This window comes from Moschus berezovskii, chromosome 4, assembly GCF_049115385.1.
Source record: "Moschus berezovskii isolate FMDL1 chromosome 4, NW_MosBer_1.0, whole genome shotgun sequence".
Classification (NCBI taxonomy): domain Eukaryota; kingdom Metazoa; phylum Chordata; class Mammalia; order Artiodactyla; family Moschidae; genus Moschus; species Moschus berezovskii.
In genome coordinates this window covers 50,372,176-50,388,414 of record NC_142463.1, presented here as the reverse complement: position 1 = coordinate 50,388,414, position 16,239 = coordinate 50,372,176, and positions in this window count along the sequence as shown.

Genomic DNA, 16,239 nt, shown 5'->3' with positions numbered 1-16,239 from the left:
GTTCAGTTCAGTTCAATTCAGTCGCTCAGTCGTGTCCAACTCTCCGTGACCCCATCAATCACAGCACGCCAGGCCTCCCTGTCCATCACCAACTCCCTTAGTTCACTCAAACTCATGTCCACAGAGTCGGTGATGCCATCCGGCCATCTCATTCTCTGTCGTCCCCTTCTCCTCCCGCCCCCAACCTTTCCTAGCATCAGAGTCACCAAGAGATAAAAAGGGTAGGGAAAAATTTAGAGATAGGGACTGACAATATACCCACTACTATATATGAAATTGATAACTCATAAAATCTGCTGTATACCACAGAGAATATAATGGGCTATATTCTAAAGAGAATCTGAAAAAATAAAAGTGGATATATGTAAATATTATCTGATTCATTTTGTTGCATACCTGAAGTGAAATTTCCTCAGTCGTGTCTGACTCTTTGCGACTCCATGGACTATACAGTCCATGGAATTCTCCAGGCCAGAATACTAGAGTGGGTAGCCTTTTCCTTCTCCAGGGGATCTTCCCAACCCAGGGACTGAACCCAGATCTCCCGCATTGTAGGCAGATTCTTTACCAGCTGAGCCACAAGGGAGAATCTAGTACAAATATGTAAATCAGCTGTACTCCAATAAAAATTAAAATAAATACTAACGCACGTGAAAAAAAAAAAAAAAACTTTCCAAATCAAAGACCAGTAAAATGTACTAAAAGTTACAATTTTGAAGAGACACTAAACCCTTGTGAAATTACATGAGAATCAAAATTGCTGAGAACTCTGTCTACATATTTTTGCATTCAATTGTCTGCTAAAGATAAAATCAACTCTATGGTCATAAAAAATAATGCTGTTGCAGTGTACTGACCTCTGGATAAACAACAAAAATACAGAATCCAGACTTGATTGGTATTTTTCATGAAAATAAATATATTGGTTTCTCAGCTTAAAATCAGTTTCCTTTTTCTTAGGTGATGGGAGCAGATAAAAACAAAGCTGTCAACTCCACACTATGTTGAAGGTGACATCTGCAAATGCAGGTTTCCTTCTTCCATTGTCTGAATCACTTTAATCATTCATATTTGCAGCTGTTTGAAAGGGCTCTTTATTTGCATCCTTTTCTTGGGGGCAGAGAAATGGAACTGACTATTCATTTAGTCCACTTAGAAAAAAACCCAAACCGTGTATTCTGAGATACTGAGCCTATCTTTTTGGAGTTGCAGCTGTTTTCTAGCACCGGTTCTTTTATACTTCTGAGAAGGAAAAGAAATGGCTTTATTTATTGCTTAGAAAAAATGAATCTTCTTGAATTTGCTGCAATTAGATTTCTAAAATTGAATGCATTGAACTTGAATCACTCTGGGGTTAAGAAATAATAAAGCATGTGCTTGATTACTATAAAGGCTTGTCCTTGTCCGTATCTCATATTTTTAAAATTTATTCAAGAATAATCATTGTTATTTTCATCACTTTTTGTCTCTCTTTGGTATTCCAGACCCTGGAAGGTCAGTACAGTGGCTGTGGAGAGACTGTTCTGTGCTCCCTGGACCTGGTCATATTGTCTGGATTTCTCTGCTTTTAGTATGGAACAAGTTGCAAATAGAAATGTACAAAAAATGGAGTGATGATTTCCAAATGCACAAAAAATAAGCAAAAATATTATGCAGATGAAGACAAATTGTGATTTAAGACAGGGAAAATTTATAGAAGTGATGATAGAGTTACCATGAAGTCAGAGGCATTAGGTAAAGCATCTGCATATAAAATAAGGGGAACAATGACACACTACTTTGCAGGCTAATTGGCTTCAAGAACTCAATGTGACAAAGTTATATCATATTTCTTGTGTCTTTGGCACTCTTAGGACAGAAGAGTGATAAGAAGGGCATAAAGGGGTTTGAAACAATCTTGTTGGGTGTGAGTAGCATGAGAGCACCTTTTCATTGGCACCTGAAAAAAGGTTTACAATTTACTAAATAACGATGAATATTTCATTGCAGTCTTATATTTCTTGACTATCAATTCATTCTTTCATTCACTTATCATAAATGTTCACTACTAGCAAAACACTTAAGAAAGACAGCAGCAATTACCAGAAAAATCAATCACTGTAAGGAAAAGTTCCATGCCAAAGTAATCAAGAATCTGAAAAACAGTTATTTTTCAGAAGCAACATCCAAGGTGGGTTAACATTAGAAGAATTAACTGTTTAAAAACAGTTAATTAAAAAATTTGTTGAGTAATTACTAAATGCCATTCTAACCAGTGTACAGAACAGACTGAATTCAGTGAAGATATGTGTGAAATGGTTTTATGTTTTGCCAACCACTGCTTTTAGCCATACATTGCCAAACCTGTCTTTCTGGGGAATTAATGATATGTCAGGCAGATCTCATAGCTTCCCAGTCATTTTCAGTCATGTTTACTTTACTCTGGTTGGAGTAAACTAAAAATCTTATATTCAGTTTAGTGGTTATTTCATTCTATTTCCCAGACCAGCCCACTTTTCAGCTTGAGGAACTGCATGTAGTAAGATGGTAAGAAATTCTCAGCGAAGAAAATTTTCAGGGCTCCCAGCAAAGGTGAATTTGCATTGTCATGCAAAACACTTGAGACTAGAAGGAGTTGCTTCACTTCTCTTCAGTTATCATGAGAAGTGAGCTGTGATTTTAGGTTTTCTCCCTTTCCTCTGGGTTTGTTTACAGGCCAGTGCTTTGGGATTTGCTTAACCAGAACTGTTTTTGTCTGCTGTTGTTTTGCTGCTGCTCTGGACAACATCCCCCCGACCCTGTCACCTACCCTCTCTATAGCAAGCATCCAAATCCTCTGGGGCACACACGTGAGCTCTTTAAAACTTTGGGTGTCTCTTCATGGGGCAGGTTCCTGTACAATGTCTCAATCTGTTTGAGATCCCACCTCTGTCAATCCACCCCACTTTCTCTAGCTACCAGGGTCTTATTTTTCAGAGCTAGGATATGGAAGAGATGGCTAAAGTCTACTTTAGTCTACTAGTATGCATGGTGTCTACTTGGCTTTTGTGAAATCACATGTCCACATCAAACTGTGGGTTCAAGCTTCTGCACTGAGAACTGTATCCATCCACCTCCATATTATCTTCATTTATATCTATCACTGTGTATATAAACAAAAAAGGTAGACCAGAGAGGATGCTACATAAGCACATCTTTACTGAGGGTCTGAGATACCAATCTTTCCATCTTATTGTCTACAAGTCTTTATATGGAATTCTCTTGGGGCTCCCTTCACTCAGTTTGGTACTTTCCCATGGACTGAAAAATTTTCCTGATCTCTGTTCTTTGTGCACAGATATAGCCTAGGGGTTAGTTACAGCCTGGGATGATGGTTGGGGTAACGTAGCTTCACAATACTTGAAACAATTTTATCCCCAGATTTAAGTTCAAAGAACCTTTTGTGAAACAGCAGAAAAAGTGGCATGGCACTTTCAAGGGTTTAAAGTTACTTTTCATTATTTCTATGATTAATCTAGCAGATAAGACCTTATTTGGCTCTATGAAGAGATAGTGTAAAGTTTGAATCATATGGATTTGTTGTTGTTTACTTTCTAAGTCATGTTCAACTCTTTGCAACCCCATAGTATAGCCCACAGGCTCCTCTGTTGATGGAATTTCCTAGGCAAGAATACTGGAGTGAGTTGCCATTTCCTTCTCTAGGGGATCTTTCAAACCAGGGATCAAACTCACTTCTCCTGAATTGGCAGGTGGATTCTTTACTGCTGGGCCACCAGGGAAACTTCAGTCATATGGATTTTGTCATAAATTTCTGTTGGAAGAATCGCTTTACATTCATAAACTTCCTTCCCAAACTCTTGACCCAAAATATACCCACTGTGATGTAGTTTGCCAGAAGTGAGATTAAAAGAGGTCACAGAGATTCTGATGACATGTAGGTTACAGAAAATAAATAAGAATATTAAAAAGGCCAAGTGTAGACAAATAGCAAAGATTTTCCTTTGATGAACATCAAGTTAAATATGAATAAATTCACAAGGAATAAGCTAGTAGCAAAATTTTCCCTGGAAGAAGTCAGACCAACATTTTTTTTCTGCCATTATTTCTTTGTTTGCCAAATAGTTACTGAACACTTATTTTTTGTCATACACTGAGATATAACATTTACCTTAGAATATACGTTTCCTACCTTCACAGAACAATCATACAACATGTGAAGTCATAGTCTATATATGTTTTAAGTGTCTATGGTAAAAGAATGTTTCAATGATTTTCACACTACAAAATTACTGTGAAAAGACAAGGAAAGACTTAAAGGTGGGCATAGAAACATGGAGGCATTTGTGACTTTGAGCAATGAAGCAAGATGATCATGTTTACGTTTTACTGTTTATAATTTGGAGAGCAATATAGAGGATGGGCAAGGGGAGGTTTGAGAGGGAAATTAAAAAAGAAAAACATTTGGGAGGTTATGGCATAGATTTCTTAAACATTTAACATGCTGGGAGGGATTGGGGGCAGGAGGAGAAGGGGACGACAGAGAACGAGATGGCTGAATGGCATCACCGACTCGATGGACATGAGTTTGAGTGAACTCTGGGAGTTGGTGATGGACAGGGAGACCTGGCGTACTGTGTGATTCATGGGGTTGCAAAGAGTCAGAAATGACTGAGCGACTGAACTGAACTGAAAGGTAGTACCTTATTATATGGTGTTGGAGATATCAAGGTACAAGGCATCATTACATACATGAAGTAGCCTGTATTCTATCATGAAAGTAAGAAGTGTGTGCGCATGTGTGTGTGTGTGTGTGTGTGTGTGTGTGGTACTCCTGTAAAGGAAATTGATGCCAAATGAAATGACTGGCAATTGTTGGCTACTTAGCTTCATGGTCGGAGAAGGCAATGGCACCCCACTCCTGTACTCTTGTCTGGACAATCCCATGGATGGAGGGGCCTGGTAGGCTGCAGTCCATGGGGTCGCTAAGAGTCGGACACGACTGAAAGACTTCACTTTCACTTTTCACTTTCATGCTTTGGAGAAGGAAATGGCAACCCACTCCAGTGTTCTTGCCTGGAGAATCCTAGGGATGGGGATGCCTAGTGGGCTGCCGTCTATGGGATCACACAGAGTCGGACACAACTGAAGGGACTTGGCAGCAGCTGTAGCTTCATGGTCAATAAATTCTTAATGGCACAATGAGCTATGGAGAACAGTAGTTCTGTAGTATTTTCTACTGGTTTTCATTCAGCTAACAATGAATTACATTTTTTGCATCTATTATAGGATAGAAATAATATACGGTAATACAGTATAATAAATTATAACTAAAAATTCAATACAGTGTCAAAAATAAATTAATATAAATTAAAATGCCTAATTTGGGACTTAGATATTGCCTTACTCTATTGCCCTGAGCACACAAACCACTTAACCTCAACCTTGGTTTCCTCAAACTGGGAGCTAACAATTATTTACCTACCTCATAAGAGTGTGAGGATTAATTAGTTAATGTTTATAAAGTGCTTTAAAGAGGAAAGAAGCTGAATAAGTAGTGTTATTAACAGTAAAGCCACTTAATTTGATTTTAGTGTTTTAGAACAATGCATGTCTAATTCAGCAGTTGCCACACAGCCATGGTTGCTATGCCTTTAGAATGAATTCATTTTTGGTTTCTTAAAGAATAGTACCTTATAAAACAAGTACTATAATACTAAAATACTACATCAACTATAATTTCAGAAGACACTGGCCACATGGACCTTCTCAGGTGGCTCAGATGGTAAAGAATCTGCCTGCAATACAGGAGACCTGGGTTAGATCCCTGGGTCCAGGAAGATGGTTATGGCAACCAACTCCAGTATTCTCACCTGGAGAATCCCATGAACCGAGGAGCCTGGCAGGCTACAGTCCATGGGGTCGCACAGAGTTGGACACGACTGAGTAACTAACACTTTCACTTTCACATGGACCTAGAGCCAGGGAACTTAAGATCAGAATGCTTTCATCAAATAAAAATTGTGTAGAGGATGGTACACAATTTCTATGTAAGTGATTGCTAGCATGCATTTATTCAACTCTTGCAGTTTTGCAAGAACAGTTCTAACTGCCTTATGTAGATTATCTCATGTAGTCCCAATAACTGTTCTATCAGGTAGATACTCTCTTCCATTTCACATGTGGGATATTATGGTTCAGAAAAGTTAAGTAACTGCATCTAAAATACATAGCTATTTATTGATAGAAACAGAATTTAAATTTGACATGTGTACGGTTAACTATTGAGATGGATTGCCTCCTAAGAATGAACATGGAAATTTAAATAACATTTGTCCTTATTTACATGCCCTAAGACTCCATTAGAAGAAACTTATAGTTCTCTACTGTGCTGTCTCTTCACCTCCACATTTACTAGTAAGGTATATACAAGCAGGTTGTAGAGACTCAGGTACATTGATAATGTAGGGATTATCCTACCACTAGGGTTCATAGTGGTCTTCCCTGGTGGCTCAGTGGAAAAGAATCCACCTGCAGTGCAAGAAATGCAGGTTTGATCTCTGGGTTGAGAAGATGCCCTGAAGAAAGAAATGGTAACCCACTCCAGTTTTCTTGCCTGGGAAATCCCATGGACAGAGGAGCCTGGAGGGCTATATTCAATAGGGTCACAAAAGAGTTGGATGTGACTTAACAACTCAACAACAAAGGTTTATAGCAGAGATTCCACACACTATAGACAAGACTTTTAATATTTCTGTGCCATCTCCTGCCTGCTAGCTATCTGCCTTCCATGCTCTATTTTGGATTAGTGTATGGATTTATAAATTCAGCTTTCACTAACTCCAAGACCCTTCCATCTTATTGCCGAGTCCTTTAATTCAAGAAGTACTTATGAAGAAGGGTCTAAGAATCCTGACTAACCCATGCTTATGTGGTCATTTATGTGGTCTTTACTAGATAAAAAGAGCTCATTCAATTTGTAATGTAGTACTTAAAGGCAGTAGCCAGAACTTTGAGGAGGGAATTTCAGACACCTCTATCTCTGGCATCCATGAGATTGTCATGTGGTCATGGTCTACAGCTGAAATCAACAGAATATATCATAAATATGTATAATAGTTTTTTTCAAATTAGAGACTGTGATGATTTATTAGAAATATGCAAAGACTGTTATGTAATGTATTTAAACTAGATGGTATATACTCCCTTATAGTTTTAAAATTCTATGATTCTAATCTTTTTATATCCTTATAGAAATTTTAAGATCATACACTTTTCAGAATAACTTAATAGCATAGGATTATTGTGCTGTGTGTCTTATCATCCTTTAGATATGTTGTAAAGCATTGATGTGATAGTTATATATTCTTCATCAATAGCTTGTAGTAGGCAAGTGACATGTGAGCTAAGGTGTTGTAAACCTCTTGTCTAGAGCACTGTCATATTTTATAGTTAAGGAAACCAGTGACTACAGAGTTTAAAATACCCATTTCCAGTTTTATGGTTATGACAATAATAAGTTACAATTAGAAACAAAGTCACTTGCCATCATAATCACACATTTCTTTTCACATGTGACTTTACCCTTTTTCACATAACCATTCTCTTCATAAAACAACTCACATGATTTATATGCAGATTTGCTACATAGCATTACAGGATGCTATAATTGGAAGAGAACCCAAGGGTACTTTAACTTTACAGATGGAGAAATTGAAGATGAAATTTATACCAAGACACAAAGCTCTTGCTAAGATACAGCCAGTTTGAGCACAGATGTCCAAGTCCAAGTCTAGTGATCTTTTACCACGCCATCAAAGTAGTATTCTGGAGGAGAAAGTTCAAAGTTTGAAAAAAATCTGATTTTATTAATGCTATAAAATATGGTTGGTGTCTCAGTTTATCATAAAAATAGTGTATTTTTTAAGAACTGTTGATCACTCTGCCTCAGCAGGCTATATGATAACCAAATGAGCAGTTACAAAATAGGAAGCCAGAAAGTATCTTAAAGTAAAGGATGCCATGCTTTTGCACGTTCTATATAAAGAAACCCAATGAGTAAATAACAAAAAACAAATAAAGGTCAGAAGACTTAAAGCTAAAATTCACCTTTCTTCATTCTTACTGCGAAATATTTCTAGTGAGATAAGGAGTACAGACTCATCTCTAGATTATATGCATTCCATTAAAAAGATAATAATCATAGATATTCTTTAAACAATGAATTAGACATGCATTTTAGGCCAAAAAGAAAGAAAGAAAGGCATAAACTCTTTTCATTGTTTTTCACAGATATGGAATTATTAAAAGTTCAAGCATCGTATATAATGGTAGATATTGCAATATCTTGATTTTGTAATACCCTTTGTAACTCAATAATGAATCTTTTGCATGTTCTATATGTAACCTTGCCTTTTGAATGCCAATATAAATGTTTCCATTCCATTATTATCATTACCCTGCATTATGGAAGAATTTGTCTTATAGATGGCTGTTTTCCATGTCCCTTTCACTGCAGGTCTGTCAATGAACTTGGAATCAGATGTTTCTATCAGCTTACTGTCTAACAGAAAATGCTAGAGGAATTGCAAAAGCATCAGGAACAGAATTTTGGCTAAGGTCACTTAGCTTTGTGTGCTACAAGCACCTTACAACAAAACCTACAATTTCCTTTATGAATATGCTTGCTTAGAGTAGCTCACCTTCACATTTTCTTTTTCCTTTCTGAAGATTTACATTTAAGAACTTTCCCTTCTTGTTTTGTAGAAATCAATCTGTGACTTACGAAATGATGGATGAAGCCTTCATCATTGACCCTTTTTGTCCTACTGAGAGCATTTTTCTATTGCTCCCTTTTTTTGACCCTATCCTATTCTTCTTTTAAAAATAACAGTCATTTGTAATCATCTAATTGTGAATGGGATAGTATTATGCAAAAATTACTTTGGTTGAAGTAACACAACTCCAGGTGGACCATCAACTTGGGAAGATTACCAGAATGGTAATTTTATCTACAGACTATACTAGCATTATGATTTATTTGTCACTTACATGAAGGTTAAAAAAATATACACCAGAAAGCAGAAAGATGGTTTTCCCAAAGGATATACAATGTAAACCACATACGAAGGTTAGAAGGAAGATGGTGGAAGAAAACGGCAGAGTAGAAGGACTTGAGCTCAATTTCTCCTCACTGCTGAACAACCGTCGACAGGAGAATCTTGAATTCACACCATGAAAAGATACTCCATGTCCAAGGGCAAACAAAGGAGAAACGCCAACAAGATGGTATGGGGGCAAAATCACGTTTAGAATCAAACCCCATACCCACTGGAGACACTCGGAGAGCTCAAACAAATCTTGTGTGCACTAAGACCCAGAGAATCAACAAAGACTGAGCAAGAACTGTCTTTAAGTGTTTCCTGGGGAGGTATGAGTCAGCAGTGGCCTGCAACAGGGGCAGGGGCTCTGGGTGCAACAGACCTGGGTATGGCATAAACCCTCTTGGAGGTTACCATTAACTCCACCATAGAGCCGCCAGGAAATACCAAGGAATTTGGAATCGGCAAATTTGAAATTGCCAAGGAATCCATGGAAATGCCAAGGAATGCTCAAACTACCACATAACTGAAATCATCTCACACGCTAGTAAAGCAATGCTTAAAATTCTCGAAGCCAGGCTTCAGCAATACGTGAACTGTGAACTTCCAGATGTTCAAGGTGGTTTTAGAAAAGGCAGAGGAACCAGAGATCAAGTTGGCAACATCCCCTGGATCATTGAAATAGCAAGAGAGTTCCAGAAATACATCTATTTCTGCTTCATTGACTATGGAAAAGCCTTCGACTGTGTGAATCACAATAAGCTATGGAAAATTCTGAAAGAGATGGGAATACCAGACCACCTGACCTGCCTCCTGAGAAACCTGTATGCAGGTCAGGAAGCAATAGTTAGAACTGGACATGGAACAACAGACTGGTTCCAAATAGGAAAAGGAGTACGTCAAGGTTGTATATTGTCACCCTGCTTATTTAACTTATATGCAGAGTACATCATGAGGAATTCTGGGCTGGAAGAAGCACAAGCTGGAATCAAGATAGCTGGGAGAAATATCAATAACCTCAGATATGCAGATGACACCACCCTTATGGCAGAAAGTGAAGAAGAACTCAAAAGCCTCTTGATGAAACTGAAAGAGGAGAGTGAAAATGTTGGCTTGAAGCTCAACATTCAGAAAACGAAGATCATGGCATCTGGTCCCATCACTTCACGGGAAATAGATGGGGAAACAGTGGAAACAGTGTCAGACTTTATTTTTTTAGGCTCCAAAATCACTGCGGTTGCTGATTGCAGCCATGAAATTAAAAGATGCTTACTCCTTGAAAGGAAAGTTATGACCAACCTTGATAACATATTAAAAAGCAGAGACATTATTTTGCCAATAAAGGTCCGTCTAGTCAAGGCTATGGTTTTTCCCGTGGTCATGTATGGATGTGAGAGGTGGACTGTGAAGAAAGCTGAGCACCAAAGAATTGATGCTTTTGAACTGTGGTGTTGGAGAAGACGCTTGAGAGTCCCTTGGACTGCAAGGAGATCCAACCAGTCCATTCTAAAGGAGATCAGTCCTGGGTGTTCATTGGAAGGACTGATGCTAAAGTTGAAACTCCAATACTTTGGCCACCTCATGCAAAGAGTTGACTCACTGGAAAAGACTATGATGCTGGGAAGGATTGGGGGCAGAAGGGGGTGACAGAGAATGCGATGGCTGGATGACATCACCGACTCGATGAACAAGAGTTTGAGTGAACTCCGGGAGTTGGTAATGGACAGGGAGGCCTGGCGTGCTGTGATTGATGGGATTACAACGAGTCAGACACGACTGAGGACTGAACTGAGCTGAACAGAGCCACCAGAACTTACACAGGATGGGTGATACAGATTCTTGGAGGGCACAAACAGAACCTTGTGAGCACCAAGACCCAGGAGAAAGGAGCAGTGACCCACGAAGATACTGACCCAAAATTTTCCATGAGTGTCCAGGGGACTCTGGCATAGGCATGGGTCTGAGGTGGCCTGCTGCAGGGTGGGGGACACTCAGTGCAGGATTGCATGCATGGGACATTTTGAAAGATATATGCGATCTGAAGTAATCCAGGCCTATACCCCAACCAGTAACGCTGAAGAAGCTGAAGTTGAATGGTTCTATGAAGACCTACAAGACCTTTTAGAACTAACACCCAAAAAATGTCCTTTTCATTATAGGGGACTGGAATGCAAAAGTAGGAAGTCAAGAAACATCTGGAGTAACAGGCAAATTTGGCCTTGGAATACGGAATGAAGCAGGGCAAAGGCTAATAGAGTTTTGTCAAGAGAACGCCCTGGTCATAGCAAACACCCTCTTCCAACAACACAAGAGAAGACTCTACACATGGACATCACCAGATGGTCAACACCGAAATCAGATTGATTATATTCTTTGCAGCCAAAGATGGAGAAGCTCTATACAGTTAGCAAAAACAAGACCAGGAGCTGACTGTGGCTCAGATCATGAACTCCTTATTTCCAAATTCAGACACAAAGTGAAGAAAGTAGGGAAAACCATTAGACCACTCAGATATGACCTAAATCCAATCCCTTATGATTATACAGTGGAAGTGAGAAATAGATTTAAGGGACTAAATCTGATAGAGTGCCTGATGAACTCTGGACGGAGGTTCGTGACATTGTACAAGAGACAGGGACCAAGACCATCCCCATGGAAAAGAAATGCAAAAAAGCAAAATGTCTGTCTGAGGAGGCCTTACAAATAGCTGTGAAAAGAAGAGAAGCAAAAAGCAAAGGAGAAAAGGAAAGATATAAGCATCTGAATGCAGAGTTCCAAAGAATAGCAAGGAGAGATAAGAAAGCCTTTCTCAGTGATGAATGCAAAGAAATAGAGGGAAACAACAGAATAGGAAAAAAAAGAGATCTCTTCAAGAAAATTAGAGATTCCAAGGGAATATTTCATGCAAAGATGGGTTCGATAAAGGACAGGAATGGTATGGACCTAACAGAAGCAGAAGATATTAAGAAGAGGTGGCAAGAATACACAGAAGAACTGTACAAAAAAGATCTTCACGACCAGGAGAGTCACGATAATGTGATCACTGACCTAGAGCCAGACATCTTGGAATGTGAAGTCAAGTGGGCCTTAGAAAGCATCACTACGAACAAAGCTAGTGGTGGTGATGGAATTCCAGTTGAGCTATTTCAAGTCTTGAAAGATGATGCTGTGAAAGTGCTGCACTCAATATGCCAGCAGATTTGGAAAACTCAGCAGTGGCCACAGGACTGGAAAAGGTCAGTCTTCATTCCAATCCCAAAGAAAGGCAATGCCAAAGAATGCTCAAACTACCGCACAGTTGCACTCATCTCACACGCTAGTAAAGTCATGCTCAAAATCCAACAAGCCAGGCTTCAGCAATATGTGAACCGTGAACTCCCAGATGTTCAAGCAGGTTTTAGAAAAGGCAGAGGCACCAGAGATCAAATTGCCAACATCCGCTGGATCATGGAGAAAGAGTTCCAGAAGAGCATCTATTTCTGCTTCATTGACTCTGCCAAAGCCTTTGATTGTGTGGATCACAATAAACTGTGGAACATTCTGAAAGAGATGGGAATACCAGACCACCTGACCTGCCTCTTGAGAAACCTGTATGCAGGTCAGGAAGCAACAGTCAGAACTGTACATGGAACAACAGACTGGTTCCAAATAGGAAAAGGAGTACGTCAAGGCTGTATCTTGTCACCTTGCTTATTTAACTTATATGCAGAGTACATCATGAGGAACGCTGGGCTGGAAGAAGCACAAGCTGGAATCAAGATTGCTGGGAGAAATATCAATAACCTCAGATATGCAGATGACACCACCCTTATGGCAGAAACTGAAGAGGAACTCAAAAGCCTGTTGATGAAAGTGAAAGAGGAGAGTGAAAATGTTGGCTTGAAGCTCAACATTCAGAAAACGAAGATCATGGCATCTGGTCCCATCACTTCATGGGAAATAGATGGAAAAACAGTGGAAACAGTGTCAGACTTCATTTTTTGGGCTCCAAAATCACTGCAGATGGTGATTGCAGCCATGAAATTAAAAGACGCTTGCTCCTTGGAAGGAAAGTTATGACCAACCTAGATGACGTATTAAAAAACAGAGACATTACTTTGCCAACAAAGGTCCGTCTAGTCAAGGCTATGGTTTTTCCCGTGGTCATGTATGGATGTGAGAGTTGGACTGTGAAGAAAGCTGATCGCCGAAGAATTGATGCTTTTGAACTGTGGTGTTGGAGAAGACTCTTGAGAGTCCCTTGTACTGCAAGGAGATCCAACTAGTCCATTCTAAAGGAGATCAATCCTGGGTGTTCATTGGAAGGACTGATGCTAAAGCTGAACTGCAATACTTTGGCTACCTCATGCGACGAGTTGACTCACTGGAAAAGACTCTGATGCTGGGAAAGGTTAGGGGAGGGAGGTGAAGGGGACAACCGAGAATGAGATGGCTGGATGGCATCACCGACTCTGTGGACATGAGTTTGAGTGAACTCCAGGAGTTGGCAATGGACAGGGAGGCCTGGCGTGCTGTGATTCATGGGGTCGCAGTGAGTCGGACACGACTGAGTGACTGAACTGAACTGAAGTGACATTTTGAAGAAGGTCACTATTATCTTCATTATCTACACCATAGTTTGGCCTCAGGTCAAACAACAGGGAGTGAACACATCCTGGCCCATCAACAGAAAATTGGACTAAAGATTTAATGAGCATGGCTCTACCCATCAGAACTAGACACAGTTTCCCCCTCAGTCTTTCCCATCAGGAAGCTTTCATAAGCTTCTTATCCTTATCCATCAGAGGGCCAACAGAATGAAAACCACAAAACAGAAAACTATTCAAACTGACCACGTGAACCACACCCTTTCTAACTCAAAGAAACTATGCACCATGCTGTTTAGTGCCACCAAATTGGATGGTCATGGTGGAAGTTCTACAAAACGTGGTCAACTGGTGAAGGGAGTGGAAAACCACTTAAGTATTCTTGCCTTCAGAAAGCCATGAACAGTATAAAAAGGCCAAAGGATAAGATACTGAAAGATGAATTCCCGGGTCAGTAGGTGCCCAATATGCTACTGAGAATCAGTGGAGAAATAACTCCAGAAAGAATAAGGCGATGGAACCAAAGCAAAAACAATACCCAGTTGTGGATGCAATTTGCGATGGAAGCAAAGTCCAATGCTAAACAGAACAATAGGGCATAGGAACACTGGAATGTTAGGTCCATGAGTCAGGGCAAACTGGAAGAGGTCAAACAGGTGATGGCAAGAGTGAACATTGATATTTTAGGAATCAGTGAGCTAAAATGGAATAGAATGGGCGAATTTAACTCAGGTGACCATTATATATACTACTTGGACTGCAAGGAGATCCAAACAGTCCACTCTAAAAGGCAAAATGGTTGCCTAAGGAGGACTTATAAATAGCTGAGAAAAGAAGAGAAGCTCAAGGCAAAGGAGAAAAGGAAAGATACACCCACTTGAATGCAGAGTTCCAAAGAATAGCAAGGGGAGGTAAGAAAGCCTTTCTCAATGATCAGTGAAAAGAAATAGAGGAAAACAATAGAATGGGAAAGACTAGAGATATCTTCAAGAAAATTAGAGATACAAAGGGAACATTTCATGCACAGATGAGCACAATAAAGGAGAGAAATGGTATGGACCTAACAGAAGCAGAAGATATTAAGAAGAGGTGGCAAGATTCACAGAAGAACTATACAAAAAAGATCTTCATGACCCAGATAACCATGATGGTGTGATCACTCTCCTAGAGTCAAGCATCCTGGAGCGTGAAGTCAAGTTGTCCTTAGGAAGCATCATTACAAACAAAGCTAGTGGAGGTGATGGAATTCCAGTTGAGCTACTTCAAATCCTATAAGCTGATGCTATGAAAGTGCTATACTCAATATGCCAGCAGTGGCCACAAGACTAGAAAAGGTCAGTTTTGATTCCAATCCCAAAGAAAGGCAATGCCAAAGAACATTCCAACTACTACACAGTTTCACTCATCTCACACGCTAGCAAAGTAATGCTCAAAATTCTCTGAGCCAGGTTTCAATATTCATGAACCGTGAACTTTCAGATGTTCAAGCTGGATTTAGAAAAGTTGGAGGAACCGGAGATGAAATTGCCAACATCCGTTGGATTATCAAAAAGCTTGAGAGTTCCAGAAAAACATCTAATTCTCCTTTATTGACTACACCAAAGCCTCTGAGTGTGTGAATCACAACAAACTATTTAAAATTCTGAAACAGATGGTATACCAGACCACCAGATCTGACTTCTGAGAAATCTGTATGCACATCAAGAAGCAACAGTTAGAACTGGACATGGAACAACAGATTGGTCCCAAATTGGGAAAGTAGTACTCAAGGTTGTATGTTGTCACCCTGCTTATTTAACTTACATGCAAAGTACATCATGCGAAACACCGGGCTGGATGAAGCACAAGGTGGAATCAAGTTTGCCAGGAGCAATTACCTCAGATCTGCAGATGACACCACCCTTATGGCAGAAAGTGAAGAAGAACTAAAGATCCTCTTGATGAAAGTAAAAGAGGAGAGTGAAAAAGTTGGCCTAAAACTCAACATTCAGAAAACTAAGATCATGACATCTGGTCCCATCACTTCATGGAAAATAGATGGAAAAATAATGGATACAGTAAGAGACTTTACTTTTTTGGGTTCCAAAATCACTGCAGATGGTGACTGCAGTCATGAAATTAAAAGATACTTACTCCTTGGAAGAAAAGTTTTGTCTAACCTAGATAGCATATTAAAATGCAGAGACATTACTTTGTCAATAAATGTTCATCTACTCAAAGCTATGGTTTTTCCAGTAGTCATATATGGATTGAGAGTTGGACTATAAAGGAAGCTGAGCACCAAAGAATTGATATTTTTAAACTGTGGTATTGGAGAAGACTCTTGAGAGTCCCTTGGACTGCAAGGAGATCCAACCAGTCGATCCTAAAGGAAATCAGTCCCGAATATTCATTGAAAACATTGATGCTGCAGCTGAAACTCCAAAACTTTGGCCACCTGATGTGAAGAACTGACTTATTTGAAAAGACCCTGATGCTGGGAAAGATTGAAGGTTGGAGAAGAAGGGAATGACAGAGGATGAGATGGTTGGATGGCTTCACTAACTCCGTGGAAATGAGTTTGAGTAAACTCCAGG